A 16,319-nucleotide genomic window follows, 5' to 3' on the forward strand; every position below is an offset into this window, starting at 1 on the left:
GTAACAAGTACATATTGGTAGCAGTTGACTACGTCTCCAAGTAGGTCTAAGCAGTGGCTCTCCCAACCAATGATGCTAAAGGGGTAACAAGCTTCCTAAAGAAGAACATTTTCACACGTTTTGGCACCCCGAGAGCTATACTCAGTGATGGAGGAACCCATTTCTGCAATAGAGCGTTCGCACGGCTGTTGGAAAAGTATGGAGTTCGTCATAAAGTGATCACCCCGTACCACCCACAGTCGAGCGGGCAAGTTGAAGTGTCCAACAGGGAGATTAAAAGTGTCCTTACAAAAACAGTGAATGCAACAAGGACCGATTGGGCAAAGAAGCTAGATGATGTATTGTGGGCGTACCGCACAACCTTCAAAACTCCAATTGGTATGTCTCCGTACAAGTTTGTGTTTGGAAAGGCATGCCACCTTCCGATAGAGCTCGAGCATAAAGCACTTTGGGCATTGCGGCAGTTGAACTTGGACATGGAGACAACAGGCACCAACAGAGTCACTGGGTTGCATGAGGTAGAGGAATTCAGGTTCCAGGCATTTGAGAGTGCTAGATTATACAAAGAACGGATGAAACTAATCCATGACAAGCACATCGTGGACCAAAACTTCATATCCGGAGAGCTAGTGTTGTTATACAACTCAAGATTGAGATTGTTTCCGGGTAAGTTGAAGTCCTCTCCTTTCTTCTTCTTCTTCTTCTTCTTCTTCTTTTTCACTTCTACCACATCCCCACCCATCTTCCCCAACCCCCATCCTTCTAACTCTCAACTCAACCCAAGTATGGCATTCTTCTCACCCTCTTCTATTGTATTTTTGTTTAAGTTTTATCTTAGTTCAATATTCAATTGTGTAGTATCTCTAGTTGAATTTTTTCTTTTAATTTTCTTCTTTTCTTGCTTTTTAATGGGTTATATGCACAATGTTGTAGAAAAGTATGTGCACAATGTTGTAGAGATGTGTGTATGTAAGATTAGTGTTGGGGGTGAAATGGTGAAGTGTAAATTGTGATTTGGGGGAAGCATTGATGTATTCATATGGGCTATATGTGTTAGGAAAGTTTCTTGCCCACAAGGTGTTTGTGGAATTGCCCCAATGGAGTTATAAGGGCTAATGTGACCATGGTTGTGGTGATGTCTGAGTAACCACCCATAGTTCACACAACTCACACCCTCACTGATAGGCGATTCTCTGTTTGACAAGTAAAATGCATCCATCTAGGAAGAGACGCAACACAGGGTCCTCCGCTAGTGTTCCGAGCAGTTCCTCGAGAGCTAGGGGTCAAGCTAGTGTGGCACAATTTGACCGCACTAGGTTTGTCTCCAAACCGGCAGAGGACAGGTACAATGCAAAGGCGTCAAAGAAATTGCTACCGGAGGTGCATATTGACCGGGAAGCTTTGCAAGAGGAATGCCCGAATATCTTTGCTGAGTTGAGGAGGTGTCGGCTGGACATCTTCTTTGAGGAACTGGAGGAGGCAAACGTACAGGTAGTGAGGGAATTTTATGGTAACTGCCCGGAACATGAGAATGGGGTTGTCATAGTACGCAATACCTAGGTAAATGCGTCCCTCGAGGCCATCCGCAGAGTGTATCGGCTGCCAGTTTTCATGGTGAAACCGACAATTATCGTACTTATCGCCAACATAGTGTCTATTGGGCAAGTCTTCTTGAGACAATATGTATGCCAGACAGAGAGCACATATGGATAAAGCATCGGATCACACTTAACTCCCAGTCTCTCAATTGGGAGGCTAAGTGTTGGCTCACAATTATCAATAGTCGGTTGTTGCCCTCCAGCAATACTACTGATGTCAATCAACCACGAGCAGCAGCTATTTACTGTTCATGACCCACCAGGAATTTGATGTCGCCCAACTCATTCATGATAAGATGTTCATCCGCTCACCTGAGATATTCAAAGGTTTTTACTTCCATTCTCTGGTCACAAGTTGTGCCGTGCTGCTAGAATCCCTGAAAACCTCAGAGTTGATGGGAAATTGCCATTGAAACCTCATTCCGGGCGAGCAAAATCATAATTGGGAGAGAGCCGATGGTGATGGTTGAGGATGATGATGAAGCTGACGAGGTGGCTGAGATTGCTGCTATTCCACCACCTCCAAGAACTGATGAGGCGGGCCCATCACAGCCCTACCGATGTACCCGCCTGACAGCCCTAGAGCAGGAAATGGCTGGCCTCCGCACTTCTGTCACTGACCTGGGCACCAGAGTTGACACTCTGGCCACTCAACATGCCAAGTCGAAGAAAAAGATTATGGGATGGCTTCGAGCGCTAGGACGACCTCGATCCTGGAACCGTCTCTAATCAGGATTGAGCTTCAGGGAAGTCCCTTTACCTTACTCTGCTTATTATTTGTTTACATGGGGACATGCCAAATTTGTAAGTGTGTGGTAGGGGATGGCTGTTGTTGTAAAAAGATTGTATAACTATGTATGATGTTGCTTTTTTTTTTATGATTGTGTGGTAATTTAGGGTCATGTTAGTTAACTTCGACTTGGCCCGAAGATGGACACCTTTCGACAGGTCTCTTGAGGGACATTAGTCGAATGAAAAAAAAATAACAAAAAGAATATAAGGACTCTTCCTGATGACGGATATTTGAGACAATTTCTTGAGGGAAGTTAGTCTAGAGAAAAGACCAAAAAGATTTTTTATTTTAGGTAGTGTAGTAACTCTCCCTTGGTTTTTCTTTGAGCCACGGTTCTTTTCCAAGGGTTTAGCTTGAACCAGCTGTAGGTAGTTTTTGTTATTTTGTTTTTTTACTTTTTAGTTGGTATTGATGGGCTACAAGCTGAAATACAAAGAGAAACCCTTGGCGTTAATACACTTGAACACAGTCGACACTAGAGTGTAGCGCCTAGTCTCAGTGGTTGACTCTTGCTAAAGTGCCTTAAATTTGTATGTTTGTAACTGACTTGAACATTCAAAAGAGAGTGTCTTGGTTAACCAATCTGGAGTGAGTCATGTGCCATGTGTGTGTGAGATGTACTGTATTCTATGCTTTACATTTGATGCCTAGAACTTGCCCTGTGTGTTTGCAAAGCGAAAGAGTAGCTTTATTCAATCTTAGAAGTGATATAGGCATTTCTTTGTTATGCCAGATATATAAAGTAAACCACCTAAATGTAATACATCGTAGTTATCCCCATTGAGCCTATAAGCCTGTTTCTTTGGAAACCACATTGCGAACCTTGCCCAATTGTTTGAATAGCCATCTGTTTGAACCCCTTTTACCTCCCATGAGAACTTGAATGGTCTTGACATATGCAAAAGTTAAAGTGTGGGGTGGTGGTTTGGTTTTTGAGTGGAACCAATGAAATAGAGGAAATGTGCAGTTTTGGAAGAGTAAAACAAGAAGCGCCACGTAAAAAAAACAAAAAAAAATGAATAAATGTAGTAGTTGATAAGTGGTAGCTTGATACAAATGCACCTAAAGGAATGGGATGTTATAAAGAAAATGTGGTGGAACGTCTGGTTGACATAAGTATGATTTGGAATGTTAATGTGAGTGTATTAAAAGTGCTTAGGGAGGTTAGTCACTATATCCAAATATATCCTACCCATCCCTTAGCCTACATTACAACCAAGTGAAGTCCTAATTGATCTTAGACTGAATAGGCTCGATTAGTAGAGTAGTACACTGCGGTCAAGCCTATGGTGTATCTTTGTGGCATGTGAATGTTCTTTTTGAGAGTGAGCGAATTTTGTCCATCTAAGTTCCTAATTGTTCTTAATAACATTAATTGTGGAACTACTCTCTTGTGTGATGTGAGGGCATATGATTCACTAAGGAAAGGTAAGTCTTGACTTCTGTATAGAGTAGTTTGAGTAAGTGCGAATATTGCATGGCATGAGAGACTCGACTTTTGAGGCAAAGATTGTTCACTACTAGGTGCAACTTTGGTGAATTGTTCATGATGTGATTCGTTAAGGGGAAAGCTTAGGGAAAGAACGTTGATAGAGTGTGGTGGATTGCTCGAGGACTAGCAATGATATAAGTGTGGGGTGTTGATAATAGGCTACATAGACGATATTTACACCCTAATTATACCATGCTTTATTGTTGTTTTATAGGCTAAATGATAACAAAATGCTCTAATTGGTGTTCTTTTGCTTCGCAGGGACTAATTCAAGTTAGGAGGAACTACGGAGTATTTTGGAGTTAATAATGTGAAGAAAACGTCCAATCAAGAAGCACCCGAGTGGAAAGAAGCAAAAGTGGACTGGGTTTGAATCCACCGCGACCGTGGCAGGCCACAAACGCGAGGCAGAATGTTTGGCTCTCACCACGGTCGCGCCGTGGCCGCGGTGAACTGTGTAGTGCCCAGAACTTGTGGGACCAAAGTGTAACTCGGGAAAAACTTATTCCAAACCCTTATAAACTCAAAAAGCTCGCCCAAGAAAGTATCAAGCTTGTTTTTAGACTACCTTGGAGGCAAAAACAAGTGTGAGAAGATCAACCAAACATTAGAGTTTTTCTATCTTCTCTTTATTATTGCAATTTCAAATTATGAACACTTTAGTAGTTTTCTCTTGCTTTGTTATGAATAGCTAAATATTTGATCTAGGGTTGATGGAACCAATTGTTGGATGAAGTTTTGACTCAACTTTATTATAATCGAGCCGGATTTATTATATGATTGTTCAACTACGTTTTGTATGGTGATTAATTGAATGGGCCCTTGATTAATCGTGTCTAATTGCCTTATGTTGCTTGAGAAAGAATATTAGGTTAGACTGTTGTTGAACAACACCACTTTTGGGTAATTGAAGAGATTCATTACTTGAACTTAAAAGTGGGGTTAGAGATAACGAAACTTTGGTAGGATAGTTCAGAGCTGCACAAATTGTCAGCTAGAGTAGTTCGAGAGAATGCTCTAGTAAATTATCATAGTTGATCGAGAGATAATTACGATAACCCATAGCTCATAATCCTCATAGAGTATTACGGCGAGATTATAGCAAAAGAGTTAAGACTTAAACTAGCACTTGGGGAAATCAATACCCTAGACCTTTTTTTACTATTGGATTATCTTTGAATTAGCATATTGTTATTTTTAATATCATTTGAAGTAGTTAAACAAAAACCCAACCTTTATTGATAAAAATCTTGCATCTGGAAATTGTTTGAGTTGATAATATCATTGCCAAGAGTTGTAATAGATACGTTAGTTCCCCGAGGATTCGACTCCGAACTTAAAACCAAATTATATTTGCAACGACCGCTTTGTCTTTTAGAAGACATAGTTGGGCGTGATCAGACGCATAAGCGGCTTAGGATGAAGAAGACTGGGACCGCAGATGCGGCTGAGTTCAACAGAAGCGGGACCGCACCTGCGCGCGAGGAGCCACAGAAGCGAAGGCGCAGAAGCACATGGCGATTGCAGATGCGGAATCGAGGGGTCTGGTGGAGGACCACAGCAACGGTATTTTGTCCGCACCTGCGGAACCGCAAAAGCGGTCAAGTGACCGCAGGTGCAAAGAATCACTGGCAGTGTGTTTATTTAAATGGCAGGATTTGGCCCATTTTCTTTCATTTTTTCTTGGTTTGGGCGATTCTTGGAGGGTTTCAAGAGAGGGTTTCCATCATCAATGGCAAGGTAAGCTATCCCCACCTATTATGAGTTAAATGCACTGATTATGTATAGATTTTAACATGGAAATTAGTAAAAATTTGGGGTTTTGAAGAAAAACCTTGAAATTGGTATTCTTAGATTTTGATCACGAAATTGGACATGGAATTGGAAATAAATTATATATTTGGGTTCGTGAGGTTATGGGTAAAGTTTATCTTCGAAATTTTTTGGAATCCGGGCATGTGGACCCGAGGGTGATTTTATCGACTTTTCAAGCGGAGTTAGAAATTGTTGTAAATAGGATTGTAATGAATATTTGAGTATGTATTAATGAGTTTGCATAATTATTGACTAGTTTTGGAGCGTTGGGCATCAGTTTGAGTCTTCGGAAGGGCTTGGGAGCCAGTTATGGAACTTCGGAGCGAGGTAAGTCTCCTTTCAACCTTGTAAGAGGGAATTAATCCCATAGGTGAACTAAATTATTGTGTGCTTCTATTTGTGGTGGCTACGTACGCATGAGGTGACGAGCGTCTGTACGTAGCTACTAGCTATGCCTATGTCCGGGTAGTTTTAGGCTCACATCATGCCTTGTTGATATTGTTATTGATTTGTTTTTATTGCTTGCCTTGAGAGGGAGCGAGATTGAGTTTGCTTATTAAATATTTTGAAAGGAGTGAAATTGAAGAATATAAGACTTAAAAGGTTTCATTTGAACTTCGTAATTTCAAAAGGAATTGAGGAATATTATAATAGCTTAAGAAATCTTTGTGTAATCGCGTCGCATGTATGTTTCGCATGCGGAGTAATTTACTTAAAAAGGCTACAAGCTGAATTTCCCTTATTTTGAAAAGAATCAAGAAAGAGATATGATTTTAATGTTAAATTTATGTTTGACCGCGTCGCACGTATGATTTGCGAGCGGGGTATTTCCTCTACTACTCTTATGGGATCGGGTCGTTCGCCTTGGCAGGATTTATGTATTACACTCTCATGGGAGTGGGCCGTTTGCTCTGCAGGTTAAATAGATGCATCTATATATATATATATATATATATATATATATATATATATATATATATATATATATATATTCTCATGGAATCGTGCCTAACATTTTGCTAGAAGCCGGCGTATCTTAGGGGTTTCCCTGATTTGGATTATGACAACCTCTTGATGATATCCACTATATCTATATATAAATATGTTCCGATTACGGAGGAAACTTTCTAGTTGAGAGCTTGAGTAAAATTATAAAGAGGAGAATTGTACCCCGTATTTTATGTATGTTTACTTCATATATTTACTATGTTTTATATTTATTCACTTCTTTACTGTATCTGGTATTATCTGCCGCATAAATGAAAGTAAATTGAAAAGGCGTAATAAGGATGGATTATGATATTAATAAATGATTATATGGAAGGGTCGAATTGCGCGCCACAACAGATTTATTAATGATTATATTGTAGGATCGGAGTGCACGCTGCAACAGAATTGAATAATTGATTATCTTGTGGGATCGGGTTGCACGTCGCAACAGAATTGATTAAAATATTATATTGTGGGATCGGGTTGCATGCCGCAATATATTGATAAAAGTAATAATTAATTGTGACTGCTGAATTGGCCTCGATTGTTGAGATAAGCTTTATGACTAGTTATTCGAAATTTTCTGCTGGTTAATTTGAGTTAGCTGATAGGAGTTACCTGCTTTACCTTTATTCCTGTCTTTCTGTTATTATTATTACTGATGTAAGCAATCAGTCTTAGCCTCGTCACTACTTCGTCGAGGTTAGGCTCGACACTTACAGAGTACATGAGGTTGGTTGTACTCATACCACACTCTGCACTTCTTGTGTAGATACCGGAGTGGTCCCAACGGCGTACCGTAGATTTGCTCGGATTCAACTACCCAGAGGAGACTTGAGGTAGAGCTGCACGACATCCGCAGCTCTGAAGTCCCCTTCTACTTTATCTTAGTTGTGTATTTTCTTTCAAACAATTCAAACCTTTATCTGTATTATTCTAGTAGCTCGTGCACTTGTGACACCAGTTTTGGGATGGTATTTAGACATCACTATTATTTTGGTTTATTCACTCAAATTCAAGATTTATTCCAGTTATTTGGTTTCTTTATTATTATTATTTAAATTGAATTGTTAACAATGCTAAAATTATTCTAACATTGGCTTGCCTAGCAAACAAAATGTTAGGCGTCATCACAATCCCGAGGGTGGAAATTCCGGATCGTGACAGTATAAGTCAAGATATGACTTCTAGCTTTCAAAAAATAGGACTCAAGATAGCATCTGGTCTTGATATTAGAAGCAGGTGATGTCCGCATGAATGGCGACGAACCGCTCGGCACGTCCTCTTTGCACTTTCCAAAAATATTTGTTTCGCAATGTAGGGAAGATGTAATTGTCAGCAACATGATTATTGCAGAAACTAGACTTTCGCGACATTAACATATCGAAGTTTCAGCATGAAATTCCTCCCCCATTGGTACAGAGTAACTTAAGTTAAGCCCGACCTGTTTGTTTTGCAGCTTCGTGCACTCCCGCGGAATAAGCCATAACTTGAGGTTGGAGCCTCTAAATCACAAATGATTTGTGTTTCTGCAAAATTAGACATCCAAAACTTCAACATATTTAAATTTCGGTTCAAACTCCATGTTGATAGACCGGTGCAATTTTTTTTCAAAGTTGATCGAGACGTCTGACCAGGTAGCATTCCAGTTTTGCATACTTTCACCGCAATTTTCATAACTTAAGCTAGGAGTCTCTAAATTTTGAGATTCTTGATTTTACAGAACCACAACTCAAAGATGTTCAACATAATCAAAACTTAGAGCCAAATACCTTCCGGTTTGGCCTGAACAAAATTTCGAAGCTGAGGTACCAGCCTCGCGCTTTAGATTTACAGCTTGGCGCGCTTGCGGAAAATAATTCATATCTCGCTGTAGGAGCATCAAAAGTGCAAGACGCTTGATTTCCTGAAACAAGACACAATGGTCTGCAACATATCCAAGAATCGGAGCAAAAATCCTTCCGTACCATCTCAGGTAATGTTTTGAATTTCGTTTCAGATGCTGCCGCGCGCGTTCAGCTTTTCAGATTGCGCGCCTTCAGAAAAAAGTTTATATCTTGGCGTAGGAATATCGAACTCATGAGCCTTCTGCGGCGTTGAAAATTAGACTTCCAGAGCTACAACATATACAAAAATTACAATCAAACTATCCCTATATCTCCCCATATATTTTCTTGAAGTCGGCCAACGAAATCTGTCGTGCTAGCTCGTCATCAGTTTTTCGTGTTTTGATGAGCTCTTTTTTTTTCTTCTTTTTTTGCAGATTATAAAAGCGTAGAGAGCCTTGAACCCCGTCAGCAAAGATACACTTCAGTCATGATATGCCATACCCATACCTTGAGATCGTTGACGGCAAGCAAAATTCGTACACCGAAGTTCTTGCTTTGAAAGTTCATCCTCTGGTGAGAGGTGCTTTCCTTTTTCAGTTTGTGACCTCGCCGAGAGACTAGGTTGTATATCCACCTCTCTTGAAGAAGCACATGATTTCATCTCCTTTTTTTCAGCTTGAGAAAGAAGTACATGCGCGTCTTGCGGCTTGGTGAGAAATAGGCTTGGACCAACCATATTCCATCCTTGCGGCATTAGCGAGGAGTAACTTCTTCTGAAACTTGGTGAATAAGTGATGGAGTTTCCTAACTTTAAAGCTATGACTTAGGACTACATCTTCAAGTCATTATGAGTTGATCCTTCTATGTACATCACAATAATAGATGACAAATCCACATCATCATATAGATGGACTTATCCACATCACCATATAGAAGGACAAATTCTCAACAGCATATAGAAGGGTCAACTCGCAACAAGATTGGCTTAAGGTGCAAGGGGACTCAAATGTCCATCTTAAACTTGGAAAATTACATATCTTTAAAGGGTAAACACACGAAGAGGCCAACTTAAGGTGCAAAGGGACTTAAACGTCCACCTCAACCTGAAGGCTTGGTGGACTTGACGGCTTCGACTTGAACACTTGACAAACTTTGAAGCCTTTGCGGACTTCAACTTGAAGACTGATAAACTTGAATATTTGACGAACTTGAAGACTTGGCAGACTTTGATGCTTTAACTCGAAAAGCGATGGACTTTTAAACTTCAACTTGAAAAATTAGCAGACTTAAAAACTTCAACTTGAAAAATTGACGGACTTGAAGTGTCATGACCCAAATCTCACCTGTCGTGATGGCACCTCTCGTGATACTAGGGAAGCTGAAATCCATAATAAACCACGCATTATTTATGTTTGAAAACATAATAAAATAAGCTTAATCTTAAATACTGATACAAAATACCATATCTAAAGATAATACGCTCCCAAAACCCGGTGTCACTGAGTACATGAACATCTAAATGACGATATAGTCTAACTGATGAAAGCACTTCCAAAAATATAGAATAATACAAATAACTAAAAGGAAAGAGAGTCAAGGTCTGCGGACGCCAAGGCATATACCTTGATAGTCTCCAACAGATAAATTTCCAAAGTTTAGCAGCCGCCGTATCCGGAAGTACCTGTATCTGCACACGTAGTGCAGAGTGTAGTATGAGTACAACCAACCCAATGCACTAAATAAGTAACAAAACTAACCTCTAGGCTGAAAGTAGTGACGAGCTCAACAGTTACAGTCCAATTATAGAAATAACAGTACAGAAATGTAGGCATGCTTTCAAGTTCAACAGTAAATCTCAATTAAATAGAATATGCCAAGTGTGACTGAAACGAAGGGTGATACATCTGTACCTCTATATGTCAATTATACATGCCAACTATAAAAGCCACACAGTGAAAAAAATCATATGCATGCTCTCAAAATATCAACACATTTAATCATCCCAGTCACTAAATCCTCACAGTCAGTGTATCCTCACAGTCACTCATACATCAGACTCACTCATACCTCACAGTCACTCAATCCTCCCAATCGCTCGTCACTCGCTCTCGGCACTCGCGCTATGCACTTGCACTCAGTGGTACCTGCGCTCACTGTGGGTGTGCAGACTCCGAAGGCGCTCCTTTATCCCAAGTATTGTAATAAGCCGATCATGGCGTGAATTAGTAAAACGTGATGCGGTGTGCAGCCCGATCCTATAAATATCCTCACAATCAGGCATTCAGCCTCACTCAGTCATTAATCTCTCTAGTCTCTCGGGCTCACATGTATCATGATAATTAGCCCAAACAATGATGATATGTCGATCAATATATGGAAACAAAGATTGAGATATGATATGCAAATGATGAATGTGACAGAGTACAAAATTGCAAATCTAAGCATATGATTTAACAACAACACGACCTCTACATGTCTCAAAAATACTGGCATATAGTCTCAACATGATCTTAACATCTCTATAACACGTGGAGAAAATATGGAAAACTGACAAGATTATTTGACTTCATAGCTCCACAGAATCATTTAAGTCACAATTTATACGGTGCACGCCCATAGGCCGATCACCTAGCATCTACGTCAACTCCATACCAATCATATAACACATAATTCAGGGGTTCATACCCTCAGAACCAAGTTTAAAAGTATTACTTATCTCAAATCGTGCAATTCTTTATTCAACTATGCCTTTTCTTCGCGATTCGGCTTCAAAACATCTCGAATCTAGTCACAAACAATGCAATATACTCAATACAAATTATAGTAATAATTTCCATTCGAAATTGCTAAGTTTCCAAAAAAAATCTAAAAAGTCAACCATGGGCACCGCATCTTGGAACCCGAAAAAAGTTACAAAATATGAACTCTCATTCAACCACGAGTCCAACCATACCAAATTTACCAAATTCTGACATCAACTCGACCTCCAAATCCTCAAATCTTATTTTCAAATCCCTAGGCCAAAATTCTCGAATTACACCTCAAATCACGTAACTAGTCGGAATATCTAAAGATAATTCAATATTATTGACTAAAAACGGTCATATATGACTTACCTAAAGAAATCCCGTGAAATCTCGCTCAGAAATTGCGCTAAACCGTGTTTGAAAGGTTCAAAAAAGAGAAAAATCTCGGACCCTTCGCAATGTATACTGCCCAGCAATTTTGCATCCGACACACTTGGCCGCATGTGCCCCTCATCTTTCCCTGCGATCGACTAGTCGCTTCTATGACCTCGCAGATGTGGCAAAAGCTTCGCACCGGTGCATACTTCCCAATCCCACTGGTGGCCGCTTCTGCGATGGCTTGTGCGCACATGCGGCTTCGCAGCTGCGATCAATAGTTTCACATGTGCGATCACACCAGCGCCAAAAGTTCCAGCAGTTGTTTTAAGTCCAAATTTGATCCGCTAACCATCCAGAATCCACTCGAGGCCCCCATGACCTCAACCAAATATACCTACAAGTCCTAAAACACAACACGAACTTGCTCGATGCCTCAAATCACATTAAAAAATATCAAAAATACGAATCGCACCCAATTCAAGCCTAACCAAAACTAATGAATTCCAACTTCTACGTTCGATGCCGAAACCTATCAAATCAATTTCGATTGACCTCATATTTTGCACACAAGTAATGAATGACACAACAGACCTATTCCAACTTCTGAAATCGGATTCCCACCTCGATATCAATAAAGACAACACCGGGTCAAACTTCCAGACCTTCCATTTCTTACTTTTGCCATTTCAAGCAAAATTCAACTACATGTGCCAAAATAAATATCCGGACACACTAAGTTCAAAATCACCATACGGAGCTATTTGAACCATCAAATTCCATTTCGGGGTCGTTTACACATAAGTCAACATCCGGTCAACCTTTTTTACTTAAGCTTCCAACCTTGAGACCAAGTGTCTCAACTCATTCGAAACATTCCCAAAACTAAACCAACTACCCCGCCAAGTCACATAACAATAATTGAGAATGGGAAAAGCATTAAATGGGGAAAAAAGTTGTAATACTCGAAACAACTGGTCGGGTCGTTACATTCTCCCCTTCTTAGACAAACGTTCGTCCATGAACGGGTTTAGAATCAAACCTAAAGTCTCAAATAGGCGTGGATATCTGCACCGCGTCTCCCGTTCGGTCTCCCAGATAGCCTCCCGACTGGTTGTCCCCTCTACGATACTTTTACTGAAGCTATGTACTTGGACCTCAATTCGAACCTGTCGGTTCGAAATAGCCACCGGCTCCACATCATAGGTCAAATCACCATCTAACTAAATCGTGTTGAAATCCAAAACATGAGACGGATCTTCGACATACTTCTGGAGCATGGATACATGAAATACTGGATGAACACCTGATAGACTGGGCGGTAATGCAAGCTTGTAAGCCACCTCCCCAACTCTCCAAGTACCTCGAAAGGTCCAATATACCGAGAGCTCAACTTGCCTTTCTTCTCGAACGTCATCACACCCTTCATAGGTGAAACTCGGAGTAGTACCTTCTCTCCCACCATGTAAGCAACATCACAAACCTTCCGGTCGGCATAACTCTTCTGTCTAGCCTACGCCGTGCGAAGTCGATCCTGAATCAATTTAACCTTTTCCAAAGCATCCTGAACCAAATCAGTACCCAATAGCCTAGTCTCACCCGTCTCAAACCAACCCACCGGAGACCAACACCGTCTCCCATACAAATCCTCATACGGAGCAATCTGAATGCTCGATTGGTAACTATTGTTGCAGGTAATCTCTGCAAGCAGTAGAAACTAATCCCAAGAACCCCCGGAATCTATAACACAAGCACGTAACATATCGTCTAATATCTGAATACTACGTTCGGACTGTCAGTCCTTATGAGGGTGAAATGCCATACTCAGCTGAACCTGTGTGCCTAACTCTCGCTGCACTGCTCTCGAAAACATGCATGTAAACTGCGTGCCTCAATCTAAAATTATGGACACTGGCTCACCATGAAGGCGAACAATCTCGCGGATATAAATCTCAGCCAACCGCTCTGAAGAATAAGTAGTCCCAATTGGAAAAAATTGCACGGACTTGGTCAACCAATCCACAATCACCCAAATAGCATCAAACTTCCACAAAGTCTGTGAGTGTCCAACCACGAAGTCCATGGTGACACGCTCCCATTTCCACTACGGAATCTAAAGTCTCTGAAGCTGTGCGCTCGGCCTCTGATGCTCGTACTTCACCTGTTGACAATTTAGGCACCGAGCTACGAACCCACTATATCTTTCTTTATTCTCCTCCACTGATAGTGCTGCCTCAAGTCTTGGTACAACTTTGCGGCACCTGGATGAATAGAATATCATGAATTATGGGCCTCCTCAATAATCAACTTACGCAGCCCATCTACATTGGGTACACAAATCCAACCCCGCATCCTCAACACCCCATCATCTCCGATAGTGACATCTTTGGCATCACCGTGCTGAACTGTGTCCTTAAGGACAAGAAAATGGGGATCATCATAGTGGCGCTATAAAGACAAAGAAACTACACATGCTAGAACCTGAACGAGTTTCGAAATATCTAACCTCACGAACTGATTGGCTAAGGCCTGAACATCTGTTGCAAATGGTCTCTCACCAACAGGAATAAATGCAAGACTACCCATACGCACCACCTTTTTACTGAGAGCATCAGCCACAACATTGGCCCTCCCCGAATGATACAAAATAGTAATATCATAAACCTTTAGCAGCTCCAACTATCTGCGCTGCCTCAAATTTAAATCCTTTTGTTTGAACAAGTGCTGGAGACTCCGATGATCTGCAAACACTTCACAAGACACGTCGTAGAGACAGTGTCTCCAAATCTTTAATGCATGAACAATGACTGCTATCACACCTCCTTTTTCCCGGGGNTGTCACACCTCCTTTTTTCCGGGAGGGATATGGAGTTTTTCCAATTAAAGTGACAATAATCGAAATGAGATTATTTATTTAATCAGAGTCGCCACTTGGAATAATTTATGGTGTCCCAAGTCACCGGTTTATTTTAAATCCCAAATCGAGAAAATTGACTCTTATTTATGGTCTGCGAACACAGAAGACCGGGTAAGGAATTCTGTTAACCCGGGAGAAGGTGTTAGGCACTCCCGGATTTTGTGCTTTTAGCACGGTCGCTTTAATTATACCTGGCTTAATTAAATTGTTCAATTACATGTTTTAGGACCTATGTGCATTTTACCTTTTACCGCTTTCTAATTACTCGATAATTCGTGATTATGGAATTATCTTAAAATGAGTCACGCGCACATGTACTCATTTCGTTTTGCGCGTCAAGAATCATGTCACGCGTACGTGTACACAATTAATACCACTTTATTATTATTAAAATTATTTGGCCAAAGTCGCGCGAACGCGTACCTTGATTCATTTTAGAAATCGTAATCATGTCACGCGGACGTGTACACAATCACGATAGTCGATTAGGAGGGTGCCTAAAATCATTCCACGAATATTCATTTTCTAGAAATCACACATATGTCACGCGAATGTGTACACAATCACGATAACAGATTTAGAACACACCTAAAGTATTCTACGCATATTCATAAGTTGATCTTTCCTTTATTTGAGATTATTGGTGAAGCTATTGAATTATGGATAATAAATTCACGTGGAAAAATGCAAACCTGTATCCAACCCCAAATTATTTATCCATGTATACTTAACTAAATAACAAAATCAAAGATCAGCTATATGAAACCATGGACTACTAACAGAATGTGGAAGTATTTTTGAAATAATTCCACAATAACAAATTAAAATAAACTAAAGCTACTGCTCATGCTTTCTATCACAAGAAACAGACGAAACATCATACAAATTAGCAAAATAAAAGGTGTAGTAACGAGAGAGTGGACCTTTAAGTCAAATAATTTTCCATGACTTGATCAAGTGGAAAACTCCAAGTGAGATTTACAGTAGAGTAAAGCGGACAAAAACTTGAGCGACGAACAACAAAATAGCTTGAACGCCTTTGACCGGAAATTCGAACGGCAACCTCGAACGACCATAGCTAAATCTCAACCTCTGGAGTTATCTTGGAGTTGCTTTTCATGGTATTTTTCAGCTAGTATAGGAGGGATTTACAGCTGGTTTTGATGGAGGATGGTGGCTGGTTTGAGTTCGAATTTTAGGGGGTGTTTCACGGTGGTTTAGGGTGGTTTTGGGGCGTGAAAAAGACTGGTTTTTGGTGCTGGTTTTGGGAGTAAAAATGGACGAAAAGTGGGCTGGTTTGGGGTAATTTAAGGGCTAAAAAGCTGCTGAGTTTTGACTGGTTTTTGGCGTTATTTATGGGGCTAAAGAACTGCTTTTCATGGCTGTTTTTGTCGTTTGGCGCAGCTGGTTTATAGCATTGTTTTGGATCATTCCCACGGAAGCTTTAGGTGAGTTTTAATGGCTGAATTTTGGAGGAGGAAGGCAAGTTTCAGCCATGGTGTTTTGTTAGGAAGGAGAAGAAGGTTGGCAGCTGCTGTATCTAGGTGTAGGTGTGTCCCAGAATTAAGATTAGGTCTCATCCTTTATATAGAGGAAATTAGGGTGTATTTTAGAAATGAGGGGATATTGGGTTTCGGGTAGTGGGCTAGGTGAATTGGTTAAGTTTTGGGCCTCTTTTGGGCCAACTCAAGCTCAAGATAATGGTCTTCTCACATAAAACAAGACAAAATTAGTCCAAAATTTTTCTTTTGTCTTTTTTCTGA

The 16,319-nt window shown here is 40.5% G+C and overlaps 1 long non-coding RNA gene across 1 annotated transcript; it reads right to left on the minus strand.

Annotated features, from left to right (window-relative positions):
- Window positions 9,447-16,118, minus strand: LOC109228358. Its single transcript, XR_002068373.1, has 3 exons — window positions 15,480-16,118; window positions 10,140-10,204; window positions 9,447-9,895 (listed from the first exon to the last, which is right to left on the minus strand). It is a non-coding gene; the product is annotated as an uncharacterized LOC109228358 (long non-coding RNA).

This window comes from Nicotiana attenuata, chromosome 6, assembly GCF_001879085.1.
Source record: "Nicotiana attenuata strain UT chromosome 6, NIATTr2, whole genome shotgun sequence".
Classification (NCBI taxonomy): Eukaryota; Viridiplantae; Streptophyta; class Magnoliopsida; order Solanales; family Solanaceae; genus Nicotiana; species Nicotiana attenuata.